The sequence below is a fragment of the Macrobrachium rosenbergii genome, chromosome 56 (genome assembly GCF_040412425.1).
Source record: "Macrobrachium rosenbergii isolate ZJJX-2024 chromosome 56, ASM4041242v1, whole genome shotgun sequence".
Taxonomy (NCBI): Eukaryota; Metazoa; Arthropoda; class Malacostraca; order Decapoda; family Palaemonidae; genus Macrobrachium; species Macrobrachium rosenbergii.
The window spans coordinates 8,253,768-8,271,109 of record NC_089796.1 but is presented as its reverse complement, the minus strand read 5'-3'; positions in this window follow the sequence as shown (position 1 = coordinate 8,271,109).

The following is a 17,342-nucleotide window of genomic DNA, read 5'->3' as shown; positions in this document are numbered from 1 at the left end:
ATACAAGCAATTCGGTAACAGTTTCGACCCAAGAAACACCTTATTTATATTTCAAAAATTCCTTATCAATACTGGTGGATTAACAAGAATGCTAATCCAAATCACGAAGCCAAGATTTGCAGCATTTATTTTCAAGACAAAACTACATGGCAAGCTTTGAGTTAAACAACCAGTTTGACTAATGTTTCTGATAAAAATAGCGGACAACAATTACAAGAACACATGGTCGTTCAGAGAACACGTTCTGTGAAACGAATGAAAAAAAGTTGAAACGACAAATTAGCTAAATAGAGCGTGATTTAGAGGCAACCATATTGCCATGAAGTTTCAAGCTTAACTGCACAGGCTATGATGAAGTGCAAAAGATAATACTAAAATTTACCAATACTTTGACGTCGACAACCATTACATACACGCAGTGAGCCCTTCCATAAGACTGGAGGGCTTCAACGAACATGTTGGTAAAATCAAATGCTCTTTCACATAAATGAGTACATGATCACAAAAACAGAGTTTCCCTTAGGCAACTACAATTGCATCCGGATTCCCATGGGGGAAACATCCCAAAACAATATAAAATGGTACAAACCCTTACATTATACAACAAGCACGAAACAAACATGTTAATCCAATGAAGTCAAGCTTCAAGGTATCTGGGAGATACAAGAAAGAGCGAGGTAATCCTTTTACAGAAAAGGAACAAAACAATGAAGACCTTGTTACTCATTTGCAGTAGCTAACTGAAATCTCAACATCTGCTCACAGATGAAAGATTGAGGGAAAAAATTTTGAGAGAAAGTCGAGTGAAAGTCAAGAAAACAATCTTTACAATGATCAGAGGCATCCCTTCAGTTGCAGGTCATGAGATTTTGTGCTGAGATCTGAATATCTCATGATCTGAAATATTACCTATGTATTTCAAGGTTTAGTTTCGTGATTTTTTTTTATTTCATGAGGCTTTTTTAATGTTATAAAGATAAGAAAGAATTTCTTCTAAATAATTCCAAAGTATAAAAATTTTAAAATAAGGTTTTCTTCCAAGTCTTTAATAACAAAGAGTGACAAACGTTATCTTTACCAATATGTTAAGTTATACTCAGCCTCAGCTTAATGGTAGTAGTGTGGGTAGTGCCTTTATGAACATCATCTTTCCTTCCTAGTCAACGTTCAATATAGCTACCCGTAAAACCACAGGGTTACTGTTATAGAGATATACGAGACCGCATATTGTTAACCTGCTCATAAGCAGACGTCATATGTAGGGCCTAGAAGAGGCTCTAATAAGCATACGAGAGTTTCATGGGAAACTGAAAGAATGAGGCATTTGAAAATTCTATGATAGACTCAAAGCAGAATAAAAGGGTTACTTATGGGAGACTAAAAAGCAAGCATATCAGAGTTTCACTCAAAGAACATAACATTTGAAATATAGCCGTGTGAGACTCAAACCAGACTAGTAACTACCTGGGAGTGGCTCAGACCAGAATTGAAGGGTTACCTGGGAGAGACTCGAAAAACCATATGAGAGTTGCCCAGGAGACTTAAAGTATGAAGCATTTGAAATATATCTATAACAGTAAAACCACAATAAAAAACTGGAAGAGACTCAAATTGAAATAATGAAAGAGCCTGATTCACACAAGAACCTGAGAAACAAACATATGAAAGTTGTCTGACAGACTCGAAGAATGAAGCATTTCAGACATACATATGAAGGACCCAAACTGAAGAAAAGTTATATTGCCAGAATAAAAGTTACTTTGAGAGACTCAGACAAACCAGTATTACCATGGAGAGATTCAAACAGCCATATGGCAAATGCACAGGAGACTTTAATCAACATATGAAAGGTGCCTGAGACAGAGCCAAACCAACATATGAAAGTTGCTTGGGAACCTCTCAAATAACTATACCACGGATGCACAGGAGACTTCAAGCAGCATATAAATGGTGCCTGATGCAGGCAAACCAACATGTGAACGTTGCTGGTAAACTCTCAAATAGCTATATGGTAAATGGACAGAAGACCTTAACCGACATTTGAAAGGTGTCTGAGACAGGGTCAAACCAATATATGAAAGTTGCCTGGCAGAGACTTAAATAACCATATGGCGATTGCACAGAACACTTTAACCAACAAATGAAAGGTACTGAGGACAGAGGCAAATCATGAAAGTTGCCAGGGAAACTCTCTTAAAGTAGAAGAAATAACTAACATATGCAGGACTCAAACAACATATGAAAGTTTTGGGAGACTAACAAAAATATGAAACCATGAAAGCTGCCTGGGAAACTTGGAAGATGCACAGAAGACTTTAACAAACATTGAAAGGTCCCTGAGACAGAGTCAAACCAGCATATGAAAGCTGCTTGGGAAACTCTCAAATAACTATATGGTGGATGCACAGGAGACTTTAACCAACATATGAAAGGTGCCTGATACTGAGACAGAAAGGCAAACCATGCAAATGCACAGAAGACTTTAACAAACATATGAAAGGTCCCTGAGACAGAGTCAAACCAGCATATGAAAGTTGCTTGGGAAACTCTCAAATAACTATAGGGTGGATGCACAGGAGACTTTAACCAACATATGAAAGGTGCCTGAGACAATGAAAGTTGCCTGGGAAACTCTCAAAGCAACCATATGGAAGAACAGTTGTCCCTGGCAAACCAGCATATGAAAGTTAGAAACTCAAATAACAATAGGGCGGATGCAAAGGAGACTTTAACCATCATATGAAAGGTGCCTGATACTGTATCAAACCAGCATATGAAAGTTGCCTGGGAAACTCCAAATAACCATGGAAGAGAGCAAACATATGAAAGGTCCCTGAGAAAGTCAAACCAGCATATGAAAGTTGCTTGGGAAACCAAATACAGGTGGATGCAAAGGAGACTTTAACCAACAAATGAAAGTGCCAGAGAAAGAGTCAAACCATCAAATGAAAGTTGTCTGGCAGAGACTCAAATAACCATATGGAAGATGCACTGAAGACTTTAACCAACATATGAAAGGTGCCTGAGACAGAGTCAAACCAACATATGAAAGCTGCCTGGCAGAGACTCAAATAACCATATGGCAGGTGCACAGAACACTTTAACCATCATATAAAGGTGCCTGAGACAGATTCAGACCAGCATCTGAAAGTAGCCTGGCAGAGACTCAAATAACCATATGGAGGATACACAGGAGACTTTAACCATCATATGAAAGGTGCCTGAGACAGAGTCAAACCAGCATATGAAAGTTGCCTGGCAAAGACTCAAATAACCATATGGAGGATGCACAGAAGACTTTAACCAACATATGAAAGGTCCCTGAGACAGAGTCAAACCAGCATATGAAAGTTGCCTGGGAAACTCTCAAATAACCATATGGTGGATGCACAGGAGACTTTAACCAACATATGAAAGGTGCCTGATACTGTATCAAACCAGAGACAGAGTCAAACCAAATGCATGGATGAAGTTAACCAACATATGAAAGGTGCCTGATACGTTATCAAACCAGCATATGAAAACTAAAATAAATAACATAGGGTGGATGCACAGGAGACTTTAACCAACATATGAAAGGTGCCTGATACTGAATCAAACCAGCATATGAAAGTTACCTGGGAAACTCTCAAATAACTATAGGGTGGATGCACAGGAGACTTTAACCAACATATGAAAGGTGCCTGATACTGAATCAAACCAGCATATGAAAGTTACCTGGGAAACTCTCAAATAACTATAGGGTGGATGCAAAGGAGACTTTAACCAACATATGAAAGGTGCCTGATACTGTATCAAACCAGCATATGAAAGTTGCCTGGGAAACTCTCAAATAACCATATGGAAGATGCACAGAAGACTTTAACAAACATATGAAAGGTCCCTGAGACAGAGTCAAACCAGCATATGAAAGTTACTTGGGAAACTCTCAAATAACAATAGGGCGGATGCAAAGGAGACTTTAACCAACATATGAAAGGTGCCTGATACTGTATCAAACCAGCATATGAAAGTTACTTTGGGAAACTCTCAAATAACCATATGGCAGATTCACAGGAGACTACCCAACACATGAAAGGTGCCTGATACTGAATCAAACCAGCAAAGAGTCAAACCAGCAAATGAAAGTTGTCTTGGGAAAGACTGGGAAAAATAACCATATGGTGGATGCACAGGAGACTTTAACCAACATATGAAAGGTGCCTGATACTGAATCAAACCAGCATATGAAAGTTTTGGGAAACTAAAATAACCATAGGGTGGATGCACAGAAGACTTTAACCAACATATGAAAGGTACCTGAGACAGAGGCAAACCAGCATATGAAAGTTGCCTGGAAAACTCTCAAATAAGTATATGACAGATGCACAGGAGACTTTAACCAACATAGAAAAGGTGCCTGAGACTGAATCAAAGCAGCGTATGAAAGTTGCCTGGGAAACTCTCAAATAACCATAGGGCAGATGCACAGGAGACTTTAACCAACATATGAAAGGTGCCTGAGACTGAATCAAACCAGCATAATGAAAGTTACCTGGGAAACTCTCAAATAACTATAGGGCGGATGCAAGGAGACTTTAACCAACATATGAAAGGTGCCTGAGACAGAGGCAAACCAGCATATGAATGTCGCTTGGGAAACTCTCAAATAACTATAACCATATGGCAGATGCACATATGAAAGGTGCCTGAGACTTTCAAACCAACATATGAAAGTTACCTGGGAAACACTCAAATAACTATAGGGCAGATGCACAGGAGACTTTAACCAACATATGAAAGGTGCCTGATACTGAATCAAACCAGCATATGAAAGTTGCCTGGGAAACTCTCAAATAACTATAGGGTGGATGCACAGGAGACTTTAACCAACATATGAAAGGTGCCTGAGACAGAATCAAACCAGCATATGAAAGTTGTTGGGAAACTCTCAAATAACCATAGGTGGATGCACAGGAGACTTTAACCAACATATGAAAGGTGCCTGATACAGAATCAAACCAGCATATGAAAGTTACTTGGGAAACTCTAAAATAACCATATGGTGGATGCACAGGAGACTTTAACCAACATATGAAAGGTGCCTGAGACTGAATCAAACCAGCATATGAAAGTTGCTTGGGAAACTCTCAAATAACCATATGGCAGATGCACAGGAGACTTTAACCTGAGGCAACATATGAAAGCTTTGGAAACTCTGCCTGAGACTTTAACCAACATATAAAAGTGCAAACTGAATCAAACCAGTATATGAAAGTTGTTTGAGAAACTCTCAAATAACCATATGGTGGATGCACAGGAGACTTTAACCAACATATGAAAGGTGCCTGAGACAGAGGCAAACCAGCATATGAAAGTTGCCTCTAAAATAAAGAACTAACCAAAATAACCATATGGAAGATACACAGAAGACTTTAACAAACATATGAAAGGTCCCTGAGACAGAGTCACACCAGCATATGAAAGTTGCTTGGGAAACTGTCAAATAACTTATGGCAGATGCACAGGAGACTTAACCAACATATGAAAGGTGCCTGAGACAGAGTCAAACCAGTATATGAAAGTTGCTTGGGAAACTCTCAAATAACCATATGGCAGATGCACAGGAGACTTTAACCAACATATGAAAGGTGCCTGAGACAGATGCAAACCAGCATATAAAAGTTGCTGGGAAACTCTCAAATAACCATCATGGTGGATACACAGAGCACTTTAACCAACAGATGAAAGGTACCTGAGACAGAGGCAAACCAGCATATGAAAGTTGCCGGAAAACTCTCAAATAACCATATGGCGGATACACAGAAGACTTTAACCAACAGATGAAAGGTACCTGAGACAGAAGCAAGCCAGCATAAGAAAGTTACTTGGGAAACTCTCAAATAACCATGTGGCAGATACTCAGAGCACTTTAACCAACAGGTGAAAGGTAACTGAGACAGAGGCAAATCAGCATAAGGCAAAATGCAACATATGAAAGTTGCTGAGACAGGGAAACTCTTAAATAACCATATGGCGGATGCACACAAGACTTTAACCAACATATGATATTTACCTGAGACAGAGGCAAAGCAGCATATGAAAGCTGCTGGGGAAACTCTCAAATAACCATATGGCAGATGCACAGAAGACTTTAACCAACATATGAAAGGTGCCTGAGACAGAGGCAAACCAGCATATGAAAGTTGCCTGGGAAACTCTCAAATAACCATATGGCAGATGCACAGGAGACTTTAACCAACATATGAAAGGCAGCCTAACCAACATATGAAAGTTGTGGGAAACTCTAAAATAACCATATGGCAAACTCAAATAACCATATAGTGAAACCAGCATTGAAGTTTTGGGAAACTCTAAAACAAATATGAAAGAACTCTGAGAAATAACCATATGGCAGATGCTAAAATAACCATATGGCGGATGCACAGGAGACTTTAACCAACATATGATAGGTGCCTGAGGCAGAGGCAAACCAGCATATGACAGTTGCTTGGGAAACTCTAAAATAACCATATGGCAGATGCACAGGAGACTTTAACCAACATATGAAAGGTGCCTGAGGCAGAGGCAAACCAGCATATGAAAGTTGCTTGGGAAACTCTAAAATAACCATATGGCGGATGCACAGAAGACTTTAACCAACATATGAGAGGTGCCTGAGACAGAGGCAAACCAGCATAAGAATGTTTTGGGAAACTCTAAAATAACCATATGGCAGATGCATGGGAGACACAGGTGCCTGGAGATTTTAACCAACATATGAAAGAGTTTAACCAACATATGAGGTGCCTGAGACAGAGGCAAACCAGCATAAGAATGTTAATTGGCAAAACTCTGAAATAACCATATGGCAGATGCACAGGAGACTTTAACCAACATATGAAAGGTGCCTGAGACAGAGGCAAACCAGCATATAAAAATTGCCTGGGAAACTCTCAAATAACCATATGGTGGATGCAGAGATTTTAACCAACATATGAAAGGTGCCTAAGACAGAGACAAAACAGCATATGAAAGTTAATTGGCAAAGACTCAAAAAAACCATATGGCAGATGCACAGAAGACTTTAACCAACATATGAAAGGTACCCGAGACCGAGGCAAACCAGTATATGAAAGTTGCCTGAAAACAGAGGCAAACCAGCATATGAAAGTTGCTTGCACTGGGATGCATGGGAGACTTTAACCAACATATGAAAGGTGCCTGAGACAGAGGCAAACCAGCATAAGAATGTTGCTTGGGAAACTCTAAAATAACCATATGGCAGATGCATGGGAGACTTTAACCAACATATGAAAGGTGCCTGAGACAGAGGCAAACCAGCATAAGAATGTTGCTTGGGAAACTCTAAAATAACCATATGGCGGATGCATGGGAGACTTTAACCAACATATGAAAGGTGCCTGAGACAGAGGCAAACCAGCATATGACAGTTGCTTGGGAAATTCTACAATAACCATATGGTGGATGCATAGGAGACTTTAACCAACATATGAAAGGTGCCTGAGGCAGAGGCAAACCAGCATATGAAAGTTGCTTGGGAAGCTCTAAGATAACCATATGGCGGATGCACAGAAGACTTTAACCAACATAATTAGAGATGCCTGAGACAGAGGCAAACCAGCATAAGAAAGTTGCTTGGGAAACTCTAAAATAACCATATGGCGGATGCATGGGAGACTTTAACCAACATATGAAAGGTGCCTGAGTCAGAGGCAAACCAGCATATGAAAGCTGCCTGCCAGAGACTTAAGAGACAATCCATCATAGAGGTAACAGTGAAAGACTAAAACCAGCATATGGGAGTTGCCTGGCTGAGACTCAAACAAGCATAAGCTTACCTAGGGGACTCAAACCTGCATATGAGAGATACCTAAGAAAGGCTTAAACCAGCATTACTTTAGCTGGCTCAAGTCTATTATTAGAGATTAAAATCGGAGAATAAGAGTTATCTGGGAGTTACTTAAACATAAGAAAGCTGCCTGGAGGACTAAAGCAGCATACGAGTTACATATGAGAGACTTGCATCAGTATATGAGAACTCCCTAAGAGAGACTCAAAGATATGAAGATAGGTCGGAAGAGACTCAAATAATCATAAGAACACTGCTTGGGAGAGACTCAAATCAAGATACTGTTTTCATTTTTACTGACCTAACCCCAATTTATGGAATGAGAGGTAAGTACGTAATGCTCCAAGGAAAAGATCCCTATATAGGGCCCCAACATTAAACTGATCAAGCCCACATAATCCCAGACTAGAAAACCACAGGACACATGCAGCCAAAATTAACCAAATACTTTAGCATGTAACATTTTATTCCTCATCTTCATTCCAAAAGCTAGTCAGTGACTTTAAGACTTGTCAGTTTTAGAACACCTTTTTCTAAGAGAATACCACAACTTGTTGATGATCTTGAATATCTGTCTGTCCCTTTCCCGGTGACATAACCCTTAACAAAATCATGGAGACAAGATGACAGCGCTATCGAGAATATCCTACAGGGATGCACAGGACCTACAGTCAATACAGACCATCGAAGATTCAGTACGACCAACATCACCTAACCAACCTCACCCATCGACCGTACTCAAACATCTGTCTGTACATCTGATGAATATGAGACACGTGTCATTTAGTGCTGCAGAAAGAAGATTCTTACTCTGACATGATTGCATTGCAAATCAATGTTTATTTTACGTTAAACTTAAAATTAATCCATACGATAAAACCAAATACATTTATAATTGCGTATACAATAGCCTTACCAACTTCCTGTGAATTCCTAAATCACACAGTGAGACAATCGGTTTGCACAAAGCATGGAAAAAGGTGCCCATGTATATTTTACGTTACGTTCCTTTAGTAAATGGGTATATTTTACGGTATGTTACTTCTCAAATAAAATCATTATACTTATAAATAAAATAACACACTAAAGACATTATACACCAAAATAATTTTATCTAATGCAAATAATCTTTCAATATGCAAACATCAACTACTTTCTCAGATTCCACCATATTTGCTTTAAGATTACAAGATAAGAAATACCTTCCTTTTTGGAGCCAATAAAAACAAATTTTAACAGCGATTCAAGATAACATTTAATAGTTATCACAGTAATATATTTCTATTATCGTAATAAAATAACACGAGCTTAATTATTGACCAGTGAAATGAATATCAAAGATAAGCCATCACACGATATCAAAAACTATATATCAGATTTCAAATACTTGAATAAAACTTCAAGAAATTAACGATCCTCAAGTGTCTGGTAACACTCTCAATCCATTGCCTCTCACTTAAACATGACAGAGAACGTAACTTAATTCTTTAACCAGATTTGAGCTTTTCCACCTTAACCAGCTACGTGGTCACTATGGGAGCTATAAGGGTGGAAATGGCTTTCCCTCACTTGTTAAGCTAATCTGGGCCGTATGACACAAAGGAAAATTGTCTTCACTCTTTCAGAACGTGACCCAAAGACACCTCCAGAAACCCCAAAAGGACTCACCACAGACGGAGACTCCGGAGAGGCTTTGTTGCAGAAGAGAAAATCCACCTCAGCTGAAACTCTTCTCTCGGAAACAGATTCTGGGATCCCGAACCCCCGGCTTGGAGGCCTCACGGCCCGGCCATGCCAATGTTCTCTTTATTCTTTCCAGTTACATCTGTTGGACAAACAATTTCCGATTAACAGTCATGAACAGTATACATCATAATTACATACAGATTTACACAGCTGAAAATAACAGTAATGCATTTCAAACACAAATGTATCTGTCTTTGTTACATACAAATTAAGTGATATCCCTTTGTTACATTTACGCAGGAATAGGAGTAGCAATTTCATAAAAGTTGAAAGATATTAAAAGCCAGTTCACATTTCGTTAGAAAGTCGAATTCCAAGAAGAAACAAATTTTATTTCAGAAGTAAAATGCAAATAGTTGGTACTGAGATGAAACTAAAAGAGTTACTGAATAACAAGAATTAAGAGTAAAAAAACAAAAATAAAGTACAAGAACCAGAGCAACAAAGGTCAAGACATGCGGGAAATCAATCAATGCGTGAAGACTTTTCCATTTCAAGGACAAGATCACTAAAATCTGGAATGAACCGAAAAACATAGTTTTTGGTGATATTCCTCCAAAACAGGAAAACGTAGATGATGTTCAACAAAATTTGACAGAAAAACGAAGCATCTGAACCACTTGAGTTTAAGGGCAGAAAAGGCAGAAATATAAGCCTGGAACTTGGTAGCGAAAAATGAACAACGAGCACAAGTGATCAAAGAAATAACAAGTGATAAAATATGCGCTGAAGTTTCTTCGGCGCAATCGAGTTTTCTGTACAGCCGCTACAGCGTATAATCGAGGCCACCGAAAATAGATCCATCTTTCGGTAGTCTCGGTATAATGCTGCATGAGCCGCGACCCATGAATCTTTAAACACGGCCCGGTGTTGGCCTATCCTATATCGTTGTCAGAGGCACGATTATGGCTAACTTTAACCTTGAATAAAATCAAAACTACTGAGGCTAGAGGGCTGCAATTTGGTATGTTTGATGATTGGAGGGTGGATGATCAACATACCAATTTGCAGCCCTCTAGCCTCAGTACTTTTTAAGATCTGAGGGCGGACAGAAAAAGTGCGGACAGAAAAAAGTGCAGACAGACAAATCCAGCACAACAGTTTCCTTTCACAGAATACTAAAAAAATAAACTAGCGAAAGAATAATCCAACCATGTTAAGTAGATTTACTGTAGATACTGAATGTAAATAAATCCAGTAAAATAAAAGCTATCCCAGTGATACTTGTATTTTAGGGTTCAATATGCGAAATCCTTTAGTCTCTTTGAATGATAACTGAAAGCACAAGCTAACTAGACTATTAAAAGTCAATTCAAAACCTCTACTTTCCACGAAGAAAGCAACCACTAAAGTCATCACAGAAAAGAAAGCAACGAGAGCAAAATTAATCGTAAACTGAAAGTCGTTCAGAGGATAAACCACAAGACCTCGGTGAGGTTGGAAGGACAACAAAATATTTTGTTTATAAATACAAAAAAAAAATAATAATAAAAAAAAATAACAGCACTTTATAACCTTTAGAATATACGTCAGAACCTTTTGGTCCCCTTTGTTGCTGTGACAAATTAATAATTTACTGGAAGCGAAGACCAAAATGATACAGGTATAGTACTTAAAATTTATTGTGTTGAGGACAACAACTTAATTCCCCAATCTCCTTAGTGAATAGGGAACGAAATGCTTTCCATAAGGCTCCTAGGAGTGCAATAGGGAAACACAGTACAACCTTTCACGTTTTGAGAGAAATGGAAATTCTCTGGAGGCAGTGGCGGAGAGGGAAGCATCCCCACGAGCTTTGCGTACAAGAAACAAGCAACAATAAACCTAACGATAAACCTCTTGTACTGAGAATGACAAATCAAGAACCCTACTCCCTGAGGTGGGAAGGAAACATCATTACTGATTCACCTCCAGACAATGAGAAGGGTTTGGGTCAAAGCCGAGGATGTATCTATCTGCAGTCTAAATTGAATCCCCCTGGTCTCTCTCTATACACTGTAGTATTCATTATACATTCTCAGAATATCCACCGTCATTAGTGAACGGGCATCAGTTCAGATCTAAATGTTTAACCAACAAGAAACAAGTAAAAAATGCGCCGAAGTTTCTTCGGCGCAATCAAGTTTTCTGTACAGCGTACAATCAACGCCACCGAAAATAGATCTATCTTTCGGTGGTCATGGTATAAGCTGTATGAGCCGGGGCCCATGAAACCTTAACCACGGCCCGGTGGTGGCCTGGCCTATAACGTTGCCAGACGCACGATTAGGGCTAAATTTAACCTTTAATAAAATTAAAACTACTGAGGTTACAGGGTTGCAATTTTGAATGGTTGATGATTGGAGGGTGGATGACTAACATACCGATTTGCAGCCCTCTACCCTCGTAGTTTTTAAGATCTGAGGGCTGGCAGAAAAAGTGCGGACAGAAAAAAGTACGGAAGGACAAACAAAGCCGGAACAATAGTTTTCTTTTCAGAAAACTAAAAGTATTCAAACAGTTGCATAAAATGTGCATCAGCAGCAAAAAGATAAGGAAAGCAATGTGAACTGTTGTAACACAACAGTGAGAAAATCATAATATGAACAACGGCAATTGTTCAGTGGGAATTATATCCTGCATATATGTAACAAAGGAAACAATATCTTATTCACATATGTATGGAGGACAACACTGTTTCAAAGGTTCATTACAGGAAACTACTGTATATCGAACACATAATTCCTAAGACAGAATTGTATTAAAATTTGATAGGTATTTAACTGTGCCTTACCTCAAGGGATGGGACGTTTTTAATGTTAAAATTTCTGACGTTCCAGCTGAGCATCGCTCTTTAGTGCGGTAAAAATCAAGTAACTATTATTTTTTGAGTAAATAACTTTTAAACTATCACATACATGCCTTAGATCAATACTTAAATAGGAAGTATTCACAAAGACAAGTCTTTGATGACAGAACAGAACTAAAACTTTTAAAGAGGCATCAGCTGAGTATGAATATTTGAAAATAAAATGATTTCTATCTGGCGGGCAAATATCCTTTGAAACAATGCTTTTACAGATGACGGAGAGAAATATATAAAACAACTCAAAGCTTACAATTTACAAAAAAAAAAAAAAAAAAAACACGCAATCTTAGCCAAACCCCTTGCATAATCTCTACAATTATTCATTCATTCGCACTCAATACCCAACAACTACCACAAAGCACTAACATTTTGTTGATGTTCTCATACTCTTCCACTAAAAACTCCCCACAACATACATAGATACACACACACACACAAAACAAACGCAAAATTGCTTTCGTAGGATATGGAATTAAGCTTTAACAGATTCCACATTCTACCTATACCCTATTGGGCTGGGCACATTTCCTGAAACATGGTTGAAGGTCAGAGTCATGATGTCAATCTTCAACAATCAATTCTTATAAAGGTTTCTGAGGGTACTTGATATATTATGATTTATGAAAATGGTTTCTTATTCTGTTCTCTTTGCTTATTCATTAACCAAACAAAGCACAAATGAGGGTTTTCCTTCACATCCAGTTATAGAATGAAATGGCAGAGCAAAGCAAAAGGGAAAAAGATAAATATCTCGACTTTGAATAAGTTTCAAAGAAGAGGTAGAACTAAAGCTCAGGAATCCAGGTAAAAAAGTCACAGAAAAAGTAACTTGAAAAAAGTCACAGCAAAAAAAAAAATGTCACAATAACCCTTCCTAGAGAGTGATCCCAAGGGTTTTAAACCAGTATGTATCCCCCTTTGCGGCGTGTTTACTACAAGCCCGTTGGGGATTACCGTAAAAACATAAACAAAAGACTGTAAATATCTTAAAGATAATGATATTGTCAATCTTTCCCCTGTGACTTTATTACCGGCCATCATAAATTAATGTGACTTTTTTCCTGTGACTTTTCCTAGCCAAAATTGTGTTTTTTTTTCCTGTGACTTTATTACTGGCCACCATAAAAATGTGAGGGTTTTTCATGATTTTTTTCCAGCCTAAAGATGACTTTTTCCTATGACCTCTTCTGATGCCACCATAAATTAATAACTTTTTTCCTAGCCAATACTGACTTTTTTTCTGTCACTATTTATTTCCATCCACACAAGCCCTCAATTTTAGGATGGGAGTTTGCTATGTTTGGAATCACAGTTACTAAGATCCTATAAAAATGGCAAAAGTACAACAATAAAACAGACATTTTTAGATATGCAAATGGTTAATACAATCCATAAAGCTAGTCTGAACAAAACATGAAACATGTGGTGGTCCATCAAAATCCATCTAACGGTTTCATCATTTGGGAGCTATTTCATCTGGGAACTGTGCTGTTAGGCGACTTCAGTGCATATTACTGATTATAGCCTGTTTTCTACCGTAAAAATCAAGTGTTCTTTAGCAGACTGTTCAACTTATTGCTTGTAGTTAATATAAATGGAACTGAAATATGAATGAAAATATTCATTATTTCCCTTTCAAAATAAATGCTGATTTAAAAACATTCAGAATGAATCAAAGGACTTCTGGCAGACGAAACGAAATTAACCATTATCGAGTTGTTTGGTTAATGGCTGGTTGTTCAGTTCTTCATTTCAACATTTAAAATGTCAAAAAAGAATTCCTAGTTGATGCATTACTTTCACGGTGCAGTAAAATTATAAACATCTCCATGACCTTCAGACGTTTACAAATTTAATAAAGACACGAAAAGAACTCTCTGAAAATGCTCTCTCTCTCTGGAGAACCTAAAGCTAGAAAAATGATTCCCAGTCTGCCTTTCAAAAGTATAAAAAAAAGTTTCCAAAACACAAAATATACTTTACAAAGCTGAAAAACTATCACTACAAGGAGTCAAAGCAGGAGACCTGAATAGAAAATAGATTTTCAATTAATTTTCTCCGCATAATAACACAAAAGTTTTAAGGAAAACACGAAGCAGGTGGCAAAAGCTAATACTCCAGTTACAAACACAACACATCCATGTAGTTCTCCAGTCTATATGAGAACAGTTCCATTGTCCGTATTATGTAATGACAGTATAAAGTTAATCTTTGTAGGGTGTAGAGATTGACTGAAATTTTTATAATTTTAGAAATGAAGACTGAACCCAATTGAAGCTGAACGTGAAGATAAGATATTGGTAGTTAAAAATAAATCTTTCCTCAAAAGAAATATGTTTGAAAGCTACTCTGAAAAATCACTCTTGCAAAGACAAGGCCAGGAAAAAAGTGTTTATTAATCTTAACTAGAAAAGTGGCCGATACTAAGGGTTTCGTCCCAGTAACACTTGAACAGTGTTTTAAGTTGTTGGGGATCTTCTCTCCTTCACACACAAAAGGCTGAAAATATCATTGATCGTACCCCAAGAAATACGTTTGAAATTTTTCCCTTGACTTGACTGCCCTGCAGATATAAATAAAGAAAAGTTTGAACAACTAAAAAAAATAAATAAATGAAGATGCCCGAATCATCGTGATCATAATCACTCATTAATAAATTTTCTGACTCATGAAGGGTCTTAAGACTGTCGGAATTAATCTAGAGAAAAAATTCAACTTTCAATAATGCAGTCAAACTGTGGTAAGAAACCAGGCAGAATTTTGTAACATTGGACCATCCTTACATATTTACAGTTAACAAAAATGACCAGCCCTTCAGAACTGCAATAAAGTAGTCTTTTTTACATGGATGGTCAAAGTAACATTATCGACCCGAAAGGATGGTCCCAAAAAGGCACCAAGTTCAAGAAGAGCAATCAAAATCTGTTTGTTAATGGTTTCATCATGGTGCAATTTCATCTGGGTCTCTCTGTTTGACTTCTGCAGATTATAAAAAAAGAATATATTTTTAATTTCAACATGCTGATTTAGACAAATTGAGACAGCTTGCTGCTCACTACTAACAAACTACAATATGGATCATTGACTTGTTTTCTTTGGTTAAATGGAAAACGTTAGCTTGTTTAACCTTTTTCATCACTGGAGTTCAATAGACTAATTGAAAGGACGACAGTTGATTTGACACTAAAAGCACTCCAGTGTTTCTCTTTCCTTGACGATTTTGTCTTCATTTATATTCATCACGTTCCATATTTTCGTGATTCAGTTAAACATCACATACATATACATACATACATACACTAATTAGCTACAAACGTGTATCACTATGTATATATACAGGATACCTGAATATATATTATATATATATATAATATATATATATATATATATTATATATAAACATACATCATTATATAATGTGTACTTTTAAGTATTAAAATGATGTATGGTTTAACTGATTCAGATAGGTACAAATACAACTAAAAATAGTTCATTAAATTTCATAAAGATCTCTCATTACGAACTTATGTAGTTTGACTTATATATATTTTACAATCTGTGCAGCCTAAGAAATACTGACAAGACATAACGATAATATTCAACCCAATAATGAATCTTAACTGACATTTGCTGGGGCGTGATGTAAACTTTTGAGCGATGAATCAGTCGATCAATCCCTCCATCAGATGCGCAGACGCCAAAGGAACTGCGAAAAATCCGTGACGTTACAATCTTCTTTTTCTTGGTTCCATGTCGAAAATTGTTGTTCCATAGATTTTTATTTTGGTGCCACTATCCAGCATTAATCCAGTTGTAAAATCATCTCTGCACTGCGCGGAAAACACTAGAAAGTTTCCAGGAAAAAGGTTGCGGGTTTAAAATTGACTTCTTGACTGTCTGCGGATATAAATAAAAAAAAATCTGAACAATCAAAAAAATAAAGAAAGATGCCCGATTCATCATCTTTAAAGGTAAAATAACTAAATTTTCCTAAGTTTACCTTAAAATACTATTGAATTAATTTACTGATTTAATATCAACTATGTTAAATAATACAAACATTCAGTAACAAAAGACGATCAGAATGAAGTAACATTGAACCATGGGACCTATCCAAATTACAAATGACATGAGTTCAGAACTGAGCAGTCTTCACGTTGATGGATGGTCTCCATAACGTTGTCTTCGAAATTCAAATAATGCCCGGGCACCAAGTTCAAGAAGGGCATATGTTCATGAAATTAAATTTGATTACTGCAGGAATTAACGTTGAAAGAGGAGAGAGAGTTTGAGAGCAGATAGAAAAAGAATTTATTGTTAATGTGAACATGCTAGGACAAATGCTGTAGAATGAGTGCTCATTACTTACAATTACTCCAATTTGGTCAATTATCGCATTCTGGGTAAATGGACAAATTTGGTCTAGTTTTCATCAAAAAGTACTGTGAGACTAAGTAGACGACAAGTCAAAATTCAACTCAGCACTCCAGTGTTTTGGCTGTCTTAAGATTTTGTAATTTATACGGCATCACTGATTCCATATTTTTTCTTCAGTTAAATATACATACTACAGACATACTACATTTACATAATTTTACATAGACAGTACTCCAATACATCAAACTATTACTTACCGGATAATCACGAATACTCTTAGTAATGGAAAATTTATCCATCGGATGAATTTTGGAATTGAGATGATTTTCCATTGCATTCGTGAACCTCCAGATATAGCAGCTGACTTCGGTATCTGTGAAAAATGAATGTTTTATGAACACAGATGGTAATTCTTGTATTTAATGTGACATAAGAGATTTAAAAAACATGATAACATCCCATCCAAAATGAATCAGTTCATTTTGCAATCACTGAGCGATGAATCTGATCTTGTCCATC